Here is a 13,213-nt window from a genome sequence, read left to right as displayed (position 1 = left end):
AGGAGACTCAGAGGGAGCACCCTCCAGGACTTGGTACTAGAGAGACTCAGAGGAAGCACCCTCCAGGACCTCGTGGTCAGGAGACTCAGAGGGAGCACCCTCCAGGACCTCGTGCTAGAGAGACTCGGAGGGAGCACCCTCCAGGACCTCGTGCTAGAGAGACTCAGAGGGAGCACCCTCCAGGACCTCGTGCTAGAGAGACTCAGAGGGAGCACACTCCAGGACCTCGTGGTCAGGATACTCAGAGGGAGCACCCTCCAGGACTTCGTGCGCAGGACACTAAGAGGGAGCACCCTCCAGGACCTCATGCTCAGGAGACTCAGAGGGAGCACCCTCCTGGATTTTCATGCTCAAGAGACTCAGAGGGAGCACCCTTCAGGACCTGGTGCTCAGGAGACTTAGAGGGCTCACCCTCCACGACCTCGTGCTCAGGAGACTTAGATGGAGCACCCTCCACGACCTCGTGCTCAGGAGACTCAGATGGAGCACCCTCAACGACCTCGTGCTCAGGAGACTCAGAGAAAGCACCCTCCATGACCTCATGCTCAGGAGACTCAGAGGGAGCACTGTCCAAGACCTCGTGCTCAGGAGACTCAGAGGGAACACTCTCCAAGACTTCATGCTTAAGAGGAAGACGGTGATTGAACCATAAATCAAGGTAGAACTGTGAGTCTGGTACTGTAACAGCCAGATGATACCTTCCCATCCACTCAGGAAGCCAGCCTGCTCTGTCATGTCACCCAAATGTCTCTAGTGAACATTTCAAGAAGCCTAAGAAAAATCTGTCTCATCTGGCCACGATTTGATTGACAAGTCCAGTTTCTCTATTTTTTTGTCAGTGCTTCCCAACTTAAGATCAATCAGAACAGGCCAATATGTTCCACAATCCATTCACGTAGGAACTCTGCTTAAAGCTACCACCTTCATCTTCCTGGTGACAAAGGCTTCCAATCCTGCCCTTCTCTATTTCCACTGTTCAGTGTTCCCATTCCCAACCTTCTCTCAACACTTTGCCATAGCAGACATAATGGAGATTATGCTGCCTCCCAAGGCATAGCGAGCTGGGAACAAACAGCCAGCACCTACTCTATCTTGGGTGATCTTCATTTACATAATAACTGCAAGAAAATTGTTGAATTGAGAATGAAACTGAGTAATGAGTTATCTCCAGGGACTCCAGACTAATGCTCATACAGCTAGCTCTGTTTCTGTCCTTAGTCTTTGAATGATTGTGATGGCCTCACTCATTGTTGATAGCTCCTACTTAAACTAGTTGTCCTTTGCCTAGTCTCTGTGTTGTTCTTAGTAAAACCTTGGACAAAAACAATGCCCAACTTCTGGCCCATTTATTGACTTAATTATTGCTTCAGTGCCTTGCAGTAGATCTGTGTATCCAAACATCCCAATACAAAGGAGATTTAGAAGTATCGGTAACTTTCACAGCAGAGGGAATTCCCAAGGCCCCAGATCTTCCACAGATGTACACTGGAGGAAACGGTTCTGGGCTCTTAGTGTATTCCTCAAAAAGCCCTGTGGTGTTCTTTGATTGATTCCCTTGGCAAGGGAGACAGATACAGACTAATGCTCTGTATACATGTTTGGAATGTGTATTGATTGAACTTGTGCAATGCAAGTCTAGATTTCTTTTTGTTGCATTTCTTCTTTCTCTCCTAGGGAAAATTAATGCATAATTGCATGCTCTGTCAGTTGCTGGCATCACTAACCACCAGATGCAATGTCTCCTTATGCTCACAGTTCTGGGGACACACTGTGAGTCCTCTACCCCAGGCTGTGCCTTGCTCATGTGTAGCTGAGACAGGAAATCACAAGCTGGAGATGATGACACTTTCTGTACTGAGTGCTTTTCCCCCTTATCCTCCTGTTAGCTCAAACGTGTGCAGAGATGGTATGGCTAGACTTCTGGCTTGGCTGATCAGCAGGGATAATGCCTTTGAATAGCCTAAGCAAAAGTATTAGAAGATAGAGCTTGTTACAGTTTAAATATGCTTGCCCAGGGAGTGGCACTATTAGAAGATGTGGCCTTGTTGGAGTATGTATGTCCCTCTTGGAGTAGGTGTGTCACCATGGGTGTGGGTTTTAAGACCCTCATCCTAGCTACCTGGAAGCCAGTATTCTGCTATCAGCCTTCAGATGAAGATGTAGAACTCTCTACTCCTCCTGCATCATGCCTGCCTGGATGCTGCCATGCTTCCGGCCTTGATGATAATGGACTGAACCTCTGAACCTGGAAGCCAGCCCCTATTAAATGTTGTCCTTATAAGAGTAAAAAAAAAAAAAAAAAAAAAAAAAAAAAAAGAAAGTCTTTATTAGTGGGCCAGCAATTACACTGGGTATTTGAGATCCCAGTGTATCCTTGAGTGTTTTGGGGTGACCTTTTAAGCACAAACCCACATCCTAGTTTAACACACCTTAGCAAGAGCAGCTAGCTTGAAGCAGAACCGCAGAGGGCAGTAGGCAAGGTTAGTACCTTTTGGAGACTTCACTAGATCTGTGGACTTTGATGGGTTAGATCTTTATTCATTCTGGAGCAGTGGTTCTCAACCTTGTGTGCTGTGGGTCACACATCAGATATTCACATTATGATTCATAAGAGTAGCAAAACCATGATCATGTAGTAGCAATAGAAATATTTTATGTCTGGGGAGTCTCACAACATGAGTAACTGTATTAGAGGGTCACAGCATTAGAAAGGTTGAGAGCCACTGTCTCAGCACGTAGCAGTGCCTATATTATGAGTTTTAGCTCCTGGATGACATTTTCATCGTGACGTCAGTTTGCTAAGGCCAGGTGGCCTACTAAGGTCCAGGGGCATGTTACAATTTCAACTAGTGTAGTGAGACTTAATTCCAATCAGAAGTCGTGTTGGTTACTTCTATGTCATGTGTTGCACCAGTGGGCATTATCTTCCTGGGCTGGTCATCATTTTATCTCATAGGATCCACAGCTAAGTAAGAGTCATGATTATAACTCCAGACCCCACACAAACACATAATTAAATATAGTATAATTCTTTAAAATATTTTTCTGTTCATGGAGTAATGTTTCTTTTTGAGATTCTATGTTTAAAAAAAAAAAAAGCCACTAGGCACATGCCTTTAATTCAAGGACTTGAGAGGCAGAGGCAGAGGCAGAGGCAGATGGGTATCTGTGAATTGTGATCCATTTTGTAGTGCAATGCATTTTTACCTTTGGTTAAGTAACTGAACATATGCATAGAGCCCAGAGCATAAGGGGACATTATTTAACATATCATACTTTTCCATTCATGAGGACCAGCGAATCCTCCCACCACTTAAAGTATCCTTTGACTCAAAAGGGACGAAGCAGACCCTGTTTCAGTTTCCCCATCCTCATGAAGTCACACTACAAAGAGTCATTTCACACAGCGATCTGATCTAGATCATGTGTGTTAACAGATCAGATACGGTTTCCTGTCCATGATTGCCACAACTCTCTGATCAGGCTGTCTTCTGCTAGGCTAACTGTCTCTGTAGCATCTTATTCTTGTGTCAAACTCTTCACACTATTCTCGTTTTCTCTGAAAAAGCTCAAAAGGTCATGGTTTACTATTCTTTTACAGCAAAGAAGGGGCTTTTCTCCAGCAAGCATGATCGCAAGATTCCTCAAATGAGGAGTGTGGGGGGGGGCGCTACAAGCAAGCCTCAGTTCTCTGCTTTGGTGATTTGTAATGTGCTTCCTAAGTGACCACTCAACATATTTCAGCAGCCCTGGAGACATTGGTAAGTTCAAGGCCTATGGTAAAATGTAGACAGCTCGGCCTGGGATAGACCATTGGATTAGGATCTACAGTTCCTTTTCTTACAAAATAACAGAAATGTCACCAAGTCTGAAGAACTTTGCAAAGAAGAAAGGAAACACTGAGGTAACCTGAATTGTGTTGTTCAGCTCAAACAAACAAACAAACAAACAAACAAAACACTTGTATGTGCTGAAGGCATTACCTGAGTGCCTAGCCAATTTGTGGCTTTTAACATTTTAGGAAATATATAACATATTTCCAGTAAAGTTTTACCACATTCTGTTATGCTATCTTTGTGTTTTTGTTGCTGTCTAGTGTCTTGCAGGATTGATAATCCAACCTTCTATTTAACTGAAGATCTTTTTAGCAGAGAAATTCAGAATTCCAAGTGTCTAGGGGTTTTCTTTGGAATTAGACTTTAAGTTGTTTTACATTATGAATCAGGTAACTTAACACAGGTGTTTCCCTGCTGGGAATTGTTGAGGTTTTGTTTTTAATTTCTTTTAAAAATGTGGTTCAATAAATAATTAACTTTTGTATCGAGGTCATACATGAAAATTAGAACTTACTCTTGTCAGTATGGTTTTTGCAGAGTTTTTTGTTTAGTTGGTTGGTTGATTTTGTTTTTTTGGCTGTTTTTTTGTTTGTTTTTGTTTTGTTTTATTTTGTTTTGTTTTTGAGATGGGATTTCTCTGTGTAGCCCTGAATGTCCTGGAACTCACTCTGTAGATCAGGTTGGTCTCAAACTTAAGAGATCTTCTTTCCTCTGCCTAAAGTCATGTACCAGTACTGCCCTGAGATTTCTGCGGTATTGCTGTTGTCCCCTGGTGCTGGGATTACAGGCTTGTACCAGCATCCCAGGCACGTGGTTGCTGAAAGGGCCTCAAGGTACAACTTTTAAAAGGGTCATTTCTCAGCCCAATATAGTTCCCTTATAGCACATCTAGAAGAGATTTGAAGCACAGATTTTAAAGTGGGCATTTCTCCTCATAATATGACTTCCCACCAATGGAACCAAGAGCTAAGGGGCAGTGGCAGCCACAGAACTCCAGATGTATGTCCAGATGCATTTCCTGGTGCTGGGACTGATGAGAAATAGGAACCACCCCCCTTCCCATTTAAATGGAGCCAGAGGCAGCAGCTGGGCAGCTTCCACTGATGGTTGGCGCTTCAGAATGGATCAGTGCTTCAGTGTGTCAGCAGGGACTAGAAAACTCAAACCTGTGGGAATCAGTATCTGCATCAGCCTGGAGAAACAATATTCCCAACCCTTCCACCTTTCTCTTGCCATTACATTTCCCCTGATTCCCTGAGAGAAAATTGACAGAACAGTGGCCATGATTGAGAAGCATCCTCAGTTCAGGCATGTTTTCCTTTTCCCAGACTGATAGACTGCCCTGACTCGTTCTCATTCGATGACTCATTTATAATAACAGACCCAGTCAATCAGAGCCGCCTAAGCCTGCATAAAGAACTTGGTACAGCATTCTTAGGTGTTCAGTTCTCTTACATCTCCTAGCTGTAGCCAGGTTACCAGCCCATGGATATTCTTCAGAGGAAGAGAAAAGTCTTCAGAGTCAACAATCACTTACAAGGGAAGGAAGACGGCTCTTCCCTTGAAGACTCAGTGGACACAGATCCTTTCAAGACTCCACTCTCACTGCAGGCAGAGGAAGTCATCCCTGCCCTTTGAGACTTTGTGCTTCTGCCATTCTTGTCTGAGACCTGCCCTCTGCAGACCTAGAGAGGGCTGTTCTCAGTTGCTCTCAGGAGGTCCACTGAGAGCTCAGAGCTGGGATATATGCTTTCAGCCTCTTGCTTTGCATCCTGACATGACTCAGAGTACAAATTTTCCAGGATGCCATTAGAGTTGCCAGTTCTTAAATAAAGATTTATTTATTTATTTATTATATGTAACTACACTGTAGCTGTTTTCAGACACCCCAGAAGAGGGCATCAGATCTCATGGATGGTTATGAGCCACCATGTGATTGCTGGGATTTGAACTCAGGACTTTCAGAAGAGCAGTCAGTGCTCTTAACCGCTGAGCCATCTCTCCAGTCCCGAGTTGTCAGTTCTTGCTGACGATATTGTATTTACTCATTTGAGTTGTTGTCATGTCTGGATATGCTCTTCATTTATTCACCTTTTGTTGTCTATGCATCTATTCTTGGGCAGGGCAAGGCAAGAGCCTGACTGAAGAGTCAGCTCTCTCAGGATCAACAACTAAGAGTACCGACAAGGCAAAAACCACCAATCTGATGTTACAGGGGGAAATGCTCGAAAGACTGTGTGAACAGTCTGTCTCAGCTGAGCCAGTCAGAAGAGATGAGAAGGACAAACTGTATGGTATCATCTCTATAGAGCAATCCACCACAAGATGCACTGTAGGAATTGTCCTCAAGAACAAAGGCCTTGGGCATTCACTGGTGTTTTGTCCCAGACAAAAGCAGCACCCCTCAAACCTCGGCAGAGCTCTACAGTTCAGTGCAGCCAGCTCTGCCCCGTTTGGATAAGACCTTGGTCCTGGTTGCCTGTGGAAGACAGGGCCTCTTTCTGGTTGCCCTCAGATCAAGATGTAGAACTTTCAGCTCCTTCTAGAGCACATGTCTGCTTGGGCACAGCCATGCTTCCCAGTATGATGATAGATGGACTGAATCTCTAAAACTGTAATGTCGTCCTTTGTAAGAGTTGCCTTGGTCATGGTGTCTCTTCACAGTAATGAAACCCTAAGATACAGCCATATGCCCACATGCACAGAAACACATTTATACACATTTCCGCAGGCACACAAGAGACATATACGTAGATGCACACCAGCACATAACAATTTCAAAAGTCACACATGCAGATACCAGTATGCACATGCACAAACTCACATGCTTACACAGGTAGAAACATGTACACACGGGCACATATGCCACATGCTTATGAAAAAGCTATGACAACCATGAGGAGGGAGTCAAAAAACCTGACAATGGACTTTAACAAAGACACATTTCTTTCTAAAAAAAAAAAAAAGTTATTTGTATGTCCTTTGGTGTCATTAAACCCAAGGATACATACTTTCTAATCACAAATTTTACCACTCATCTATATCCCTGATCCAAAGGAATATTGTAACTGTAGGCTTTTTCATCCATGGACAAGTTCCTGAAATAATCATTCTGAGCCTTAATATCTCATGAGTAAATGCCTATGCCAAAACCTTTGGCTTATTTCCCAACCAGGTCATAACTTAAGTTACTTATTTTAGGTGCTGCCAACCTGGTTGTTTACTCTCCTCAGTTTTATACAACCATCTCCTTCATTTAGGGAAAATCTCCCTCAACTGACTGTATTCCAGAACCCTATCTCTCTCTGCCTGTTGCCATCTGCTAATCCTGCTTCAGCTCATTGGCCATAGGCTTTTTATTGACAGGTGAAGCTTCCACAGAGTATGTAAGGATTCTCTCTATATACCCGCCCTTTTATTCCTATAAAAAGCTCTCTCTATTAAAATAATAAACTATATACAATGATAATAATTATGAAAACTATCAGGTAAGATTTCCATTCACAAAGTCCAGTCCATATGTACTTGACAAACTTGGAGAGATTATTCCTCTCTCTATCCTATCTTGGTGAGTTCAGTGGTCTGTAGCTTAATCAATTTCTATCATAACATGCATTACCAACCTGAAACATCTTCTTAGACTTAAGACCATTTTCTTAAATCCTAAACAACTTCAGCTCAGTTGTCAAACTATAACTATCTAGTCTTCAACTCCACCTGAGACTTGAGAAGGAGTAAATATTATCCAAATATGCAGGAGGTGCAAGCAAGCAGCTTCCAAAACTATAGAAATGACAGAGATAGTTGGCTCTATGGGTCTCCCCATTCTCGTGGACTGTTGACCAATACAGTCCATGAGGGTAGAGGGAACAGAGATGGAATTCACAATGGTGAATTCTGTTGTGTGGAATTTTAAAATGCACACTAGCTCCTTGTCTGGTGCAGGAAATGGCTAGCTCAGCCAACCCTGCAGCCATGACCTTTCTCTTGCCCACCTGAGTCACCACAGATGGAAAACACCAGACAGCCTTAATATTTAAAAACCAGCCAGATAACACAACTGCTGGGCATAGACTATCCTGCCCCATCCTCCTTTTAGCCCCCATAGCTGCCTGCAGAGGCTACAAACTATCGGTCCTGGAGACCTACATTTCTGTCCTGTCTTCCTATCCTTCCACAGCCTGATCAGAATCCCCAAATCTCTCCCTCCCCCCTTCTTCCTGGAAGCCCTGTGAGTACATACAGTGAATGACCACACCAGGACCATTTGTCAGTAGGCAGATCAACTTTATTTAGGATGATTGAAGGCTTAAAATTTGGGGTAGGGGAAAATGAGATCAGGGACATCCGAGATGGGCATAAGTCATTGGCTGGGGGCTTCTGGCACCTGGCATATCTCATTAGCATGGAGCAGCATTTCAGGAATCTAAGTAGCTGGCTGAACAAGTTTTGTCAGGAGGAAGGGACTTGATCCTATAAACTATGTGACATTCCTCAGGTAGAGGCCAGTGTGGGGGCTTTGAATCCCCATACAAGGTTAGAGAAGGAGAAAACATGCTAAAGAAGGGAATCTTCCATTTTGTGTTGAGCTCAGAAGCTATCCAGTCACTGTGGAGTTTAACCTTAATTAGCAGAGTTTTCCCAAAGGCTGCCCGGATAATCCCCCAAATTTTCTCGATAATGTTGAAGCATTCATCTTCAGCCTTCTGGCCAAGAATATCTGACAGACTTTTCTGTGAAGCAGGAATTATGAAGAACTGCTTATCTTGTCTTGGCAAAGCTCAGCTGTCAACTTCCCTGCATCCCCTTTGTCATTTTGGACAGCATTCTGTGTGCAGTTGAAGCAAGGGCAGTTCACTGGCTAGCTTGCCACATTTGACAAACTCTATATGGAGGTTCTTTTGTAGTCATCATCTTCTTTGAAGTGGAATAGGGGTGCTGCCAGGAACTGACCTGTCTCACTGCCAAAAAAGCCTTTCGGTAATAAAATATCTTTAAATGCCATATTTTATAGATCTCCGAGGTTTTTGAAGACCATCTATCTCCAGTATAGCTGAGTAGACAAATGTTGTTTGTTTCTAGCTATTTACTATCCGTTCAACCTTGGAAACATATTTTTTTTATTTAACTATACTAGTGTCTAACATGACTATGAGTTTTATTGTCTAACTATAAACCTGTGTTTCTTAATTATTCTAAACAGTTTGTAATAGCAGCTTGTTAAAAGGACTAGAACTTCACATTTCATTTTTAAGAATTATATAGGTACAATACCTTAAATAAGAGTTGAAACATAGAAATACACACACATACACCACACACACAAACATATATATGTATATATTATATATATAATGTTGTAAAAAGATATAATCCTAAATATGTATCAATATAAAAATCCATACCAATATAAAACTATTTGTGTTATTCATGTTGATTGTTGTTGTATTGGTCTAAGAATAGATTCAATAATCTATCATTTTATCCTATAATTCCTATATTATTTCTAAATTCTCCTTTTTTTCTTTTCATCTCCTATTTCTCCTTTTCCCCTAACATTAGATAGGAAAGAAAAAATAATAGAGGACATAAAAAGAAAGAGTAAAAGAAATCCTGGAATTTAACCTCCCTTATTTTGTTTTCTCCCTGATCAAGACCATCAACAATTTTCATCCATCCCCACCCCCACTCCCTAACAGCAACAAACATCCATCACCCCATCTTACCTTTCGGGAATGGGGGTGTCACTCTCCTAAAACTGCTTTCTGCTGATTTGGAGCATCATTTTTTATTTTGCTCCCACCCTCAAATCAGGCTATTGGTCAGTCTCAAGAAACTTAGCCATAGCACTTGCTGTCCAGTCTCTGCATGCTGAGAAAGTTCAGAGCTTAGATGAAGCCCTGACAGGCACAGTCTATGATGCTGACAATCTAGCTAGCCACTTAGAAATTGTCTTGGATGCAGATTTTTGAGGAAACAGAATTGAGGCAGTCCTAGGTAGAATCAAGCAGTGTGGTGGCATAAATATATCTTAGCATCTCAGCATCCCCAAGGGTGACTCTTACCAGGGCTGCATCAATTTCATTGGTGTCTGTAAACATATAACTCCCACAGGGAATACACTTTTCTGCAATAACATATGTATGGGATGTGAAGTGTGCACAATCCAGTTAAAGATGGTTGTCTGCTCTCTGTTCGAGCAGCTTATAAGCTTATATACAAACTGTCTTTCTTATAAGTTAGATTGTATAACCAAATTATAATATAAATTTCTATCTATGCCATTTGAAAGGATGGCATAAGGATTCTATATTCAACAAGATTTATTAGCTATACGTGGCTGAAGTTCTGGCTGGAGATACTTTAATGTCTCAACTAGTCTCAGAGCTATTCCCATGTAGGGGGATCAGCAATTCATGAGCCTTATGTTGGTACCTTCCACATTTTCGACATTTCATAGGAAACTTTCTCCCTCAGTTATTATTATTATTATAGAAGAATTTATCCCTAGGAACTGTTCATCTACAGCTCTTTAGGAAATGACCTGATGTTTCACAGACACAGCAATGAGCATTTTGAGTTTTTATATCTCTTGTAATTGTTTGTCCAACCACAACTGGATAGTGAACATTAGATTCTATAACCACATTAGATTCTATATCCACAGTAGTTGTAATCCATTCATAATGACGTGCAGATCTGGTCCTTAAAGATATAATGGACATTTTGCATTCACCATTAGCATTTTCAAAAGCTAAATATCCTATTAAAATTTCTCTACCAGTTGGATCTGATGATATTGCTTTCATTGGAGTTAATTTTTTGTAAAAAGTCAGTGAAAGATTCATTTGAACCTTGGCCTAGCTTTGTAAACAAATCAGCTTGCCCCTGTCATTCAGACTTGTCCAAAGTTCTTAAGGCTACTGTATGACATTGTTCTAGGATGGCATGATCAAGGACAGTCTGTACTCTCAATTCAGAGGAGGGATCTTCACCTAGTAAGTGATGCTTGATCATCTCAATGCCTCTAGGCCTATTTTGTTGCTCCATGATTGAAGCTTCATCTTTCCACCATGTTAGCCACTGTAACTGAGGATTTCTAAGATGGTTTTCATCAAATCTCTCCTATATCTTGGATACAATCATACCATTTGTTTTTCCCAGTTATTAAATTTCTGTTTGACATAAGGTGAATATGCCATAGGTTGTTACTGCTTCCTTAAAGTTTTTGAAATCTTGTGTCTCTATAGGTAGCCATTTGAATTCTTTTTGTTTGTTTGTTTGTTTGTTTGTTTGTTTGTTTTGAGACAGGGTTTCTCTGTATAGCCCTGGCTGTCCTGGAACTCACTCTGTAGACCAGGCTGGCCTGGAACTCAGAAATCTGCCTGCCTCTGCCTCCCCAGTGCTGGGATTAAAGGCATGTGCCACCACGCCCAGCTCAGCCATTTGAATTCTTGATAACCCCATGGGTCTCTTTTTATCTCCTTCTGATACCCTTATCAGTGCTGGAAAAATAATTTTACTTTATTTTTTAAACAGATATAGACTGCCTTTTTGCAGCCTTGTTACAAGGTGATGCTATAGGCTCTGAGCCGTCCTTTGTCTCTTAGTATCTTCCTCAATTTTATTTTTAATTTTTTCTAAATTTTCTTCTTAAAATTGACTCCAATTTTCATCTTTTTCCTTTCCTGTATCTCTATCATCTTACTATCATCTGCATTCTTATTTATAAACTTTTCTAATTTTGCTTCGTAGGTTTGTCTCCGTTTTTTCATTTCTCTCCCACTCTTGTATCTCTGTCATCTTTGTATCTTTCTCATTCTTATTTATAAACTTTTCAAGTTGCACTTCTAAGGTTTGCTCCTATTTTTCATTTTTCTCTTTTTCTTATCTTTCTAAAGCCCTTTTCCTTAAGAAGGCATAAGAAGTCATCTTGGTTATCAGGATTAAAATAGAGATTACCAAGGTAATAGCAACCATAATCCTTAATATGTTCCAATTAGGCCATTTTTTTCCCCAGACGAAGCAGAGTCATCGGTAACATCTACAGGGATGACCCAGGCCCTCCACAGAGGCCTGAGACCATATCCCTCACTAAAGCAGGGAAGTCTTTGGATATTTGTTTGTTTGTTTGTTTGTATCTGATCCTCAATCTTGGGCACTGATTTTTCTTACATGTTTTAAAAGACTTTTTAAAATAAAAACCAACCAATCAAAAGACAACTTTAATTCACGTCCTCAGTTGTAGAAACACAATCTCTTACAGGAAAAAGGAAACTCTTACATATTTATTTTACTTAAGGATACTAATTGTCTTAGGGCTTTATTGCTGCAAAGAGATACCATGTCCACAGCAACTCTTATAAAGGAAAATATTTAACTGGGGCTGGGATACTGCTTGGAGGTTTAATCCATTATTCTCATGGTGGGAAACATGGTAGCATGCAGCAGACATTGTGCTGGAAAAGGAGCTGAGAGTTCTACAACTGAATAGGCAGGTAACAAGAAGCGACTAAGATACCCTTCCAACAAGGCCACACTTCCTACTAGTACCACTGTCTATGAGCCTATGGAAATCATTTCTCTCAAATCACCACATCCCTGGCCCCAGTAGGCTTATAGCCATAAATACAAAACATACCTAGTCCAATTTATAAAGTCCCCATAATCTATGTGAATCTAAACCCTATAAAAATTTCAAGTCTCTTCTGAGACTTACTGTACTTTTTGAGCGATGTAGAGTTCTTAACCTCCCTGCTCTTGTCTCCACCTTGTGGTTGGAGTGTTGATAAGCAGGGGAAAGATGGTGAGCTAAACCAAGGAAACCCCTAGTGCTGGGTAAATTAGTCATGCACCACCATGGTCTGTTTGGTACTGAGCATACTTTAATGGCATATCTTTTCTGATGTGTTTGTTTCATGGGGAAGGGGTGGGTGGCAGAGAGAGAGGGTAGGCAGTCTTTTCTTTTGACTATGTTAGAGCAGAGCTTAATGCAAGAATGATTGATTTTCTTAAGAACAATAATTTGATATGCACGAATAAATTTTTTTATTCTACCCACCCCACATAGCAATACTAATGAGGAAGAGAATGACTGTATTTTTCACTCCTTTAAAATGTGGCAGAGCAGGATGAGGAGAGCTTGTGAGGAATCTTAGTCCTCTTTTTTAAAAACTCGACCATCTGTCTATGTGGAGGCAAGGAAAATGACTTCCCAGTCTCGCTGCTCTCTTCTCCAACTTCTGGTAGAAGCATTGGTAAATAGCAAAATTGGGTTTTAGCACCTGCCCCAAGAAACCAAAAAGCCTTACATAAAAATATTATTTATATTCAGAAGCATAGGCGAGAATCGGTTCCAGAGTTAACTGCTCAGCTTT

Source organism: Mus musculus, chromosome 1 (genome assembly GCF_000001635.26).
Source record: "Mus musculus strain C57BL/6J chromosome 1, GRCm38.p6 C57BL/6J".
In the NCBI taxonomy this organism is placed as follows: Eukaryota; Metazoa; Chordata; class Mammalia; order Rodentia; family Muridae; genus Mus; species Mus musculus.
The sequence above is the reverse complement of the archived record's forward strand: the minus strand, read 5'-3'. Positions refer to the sequence as shown.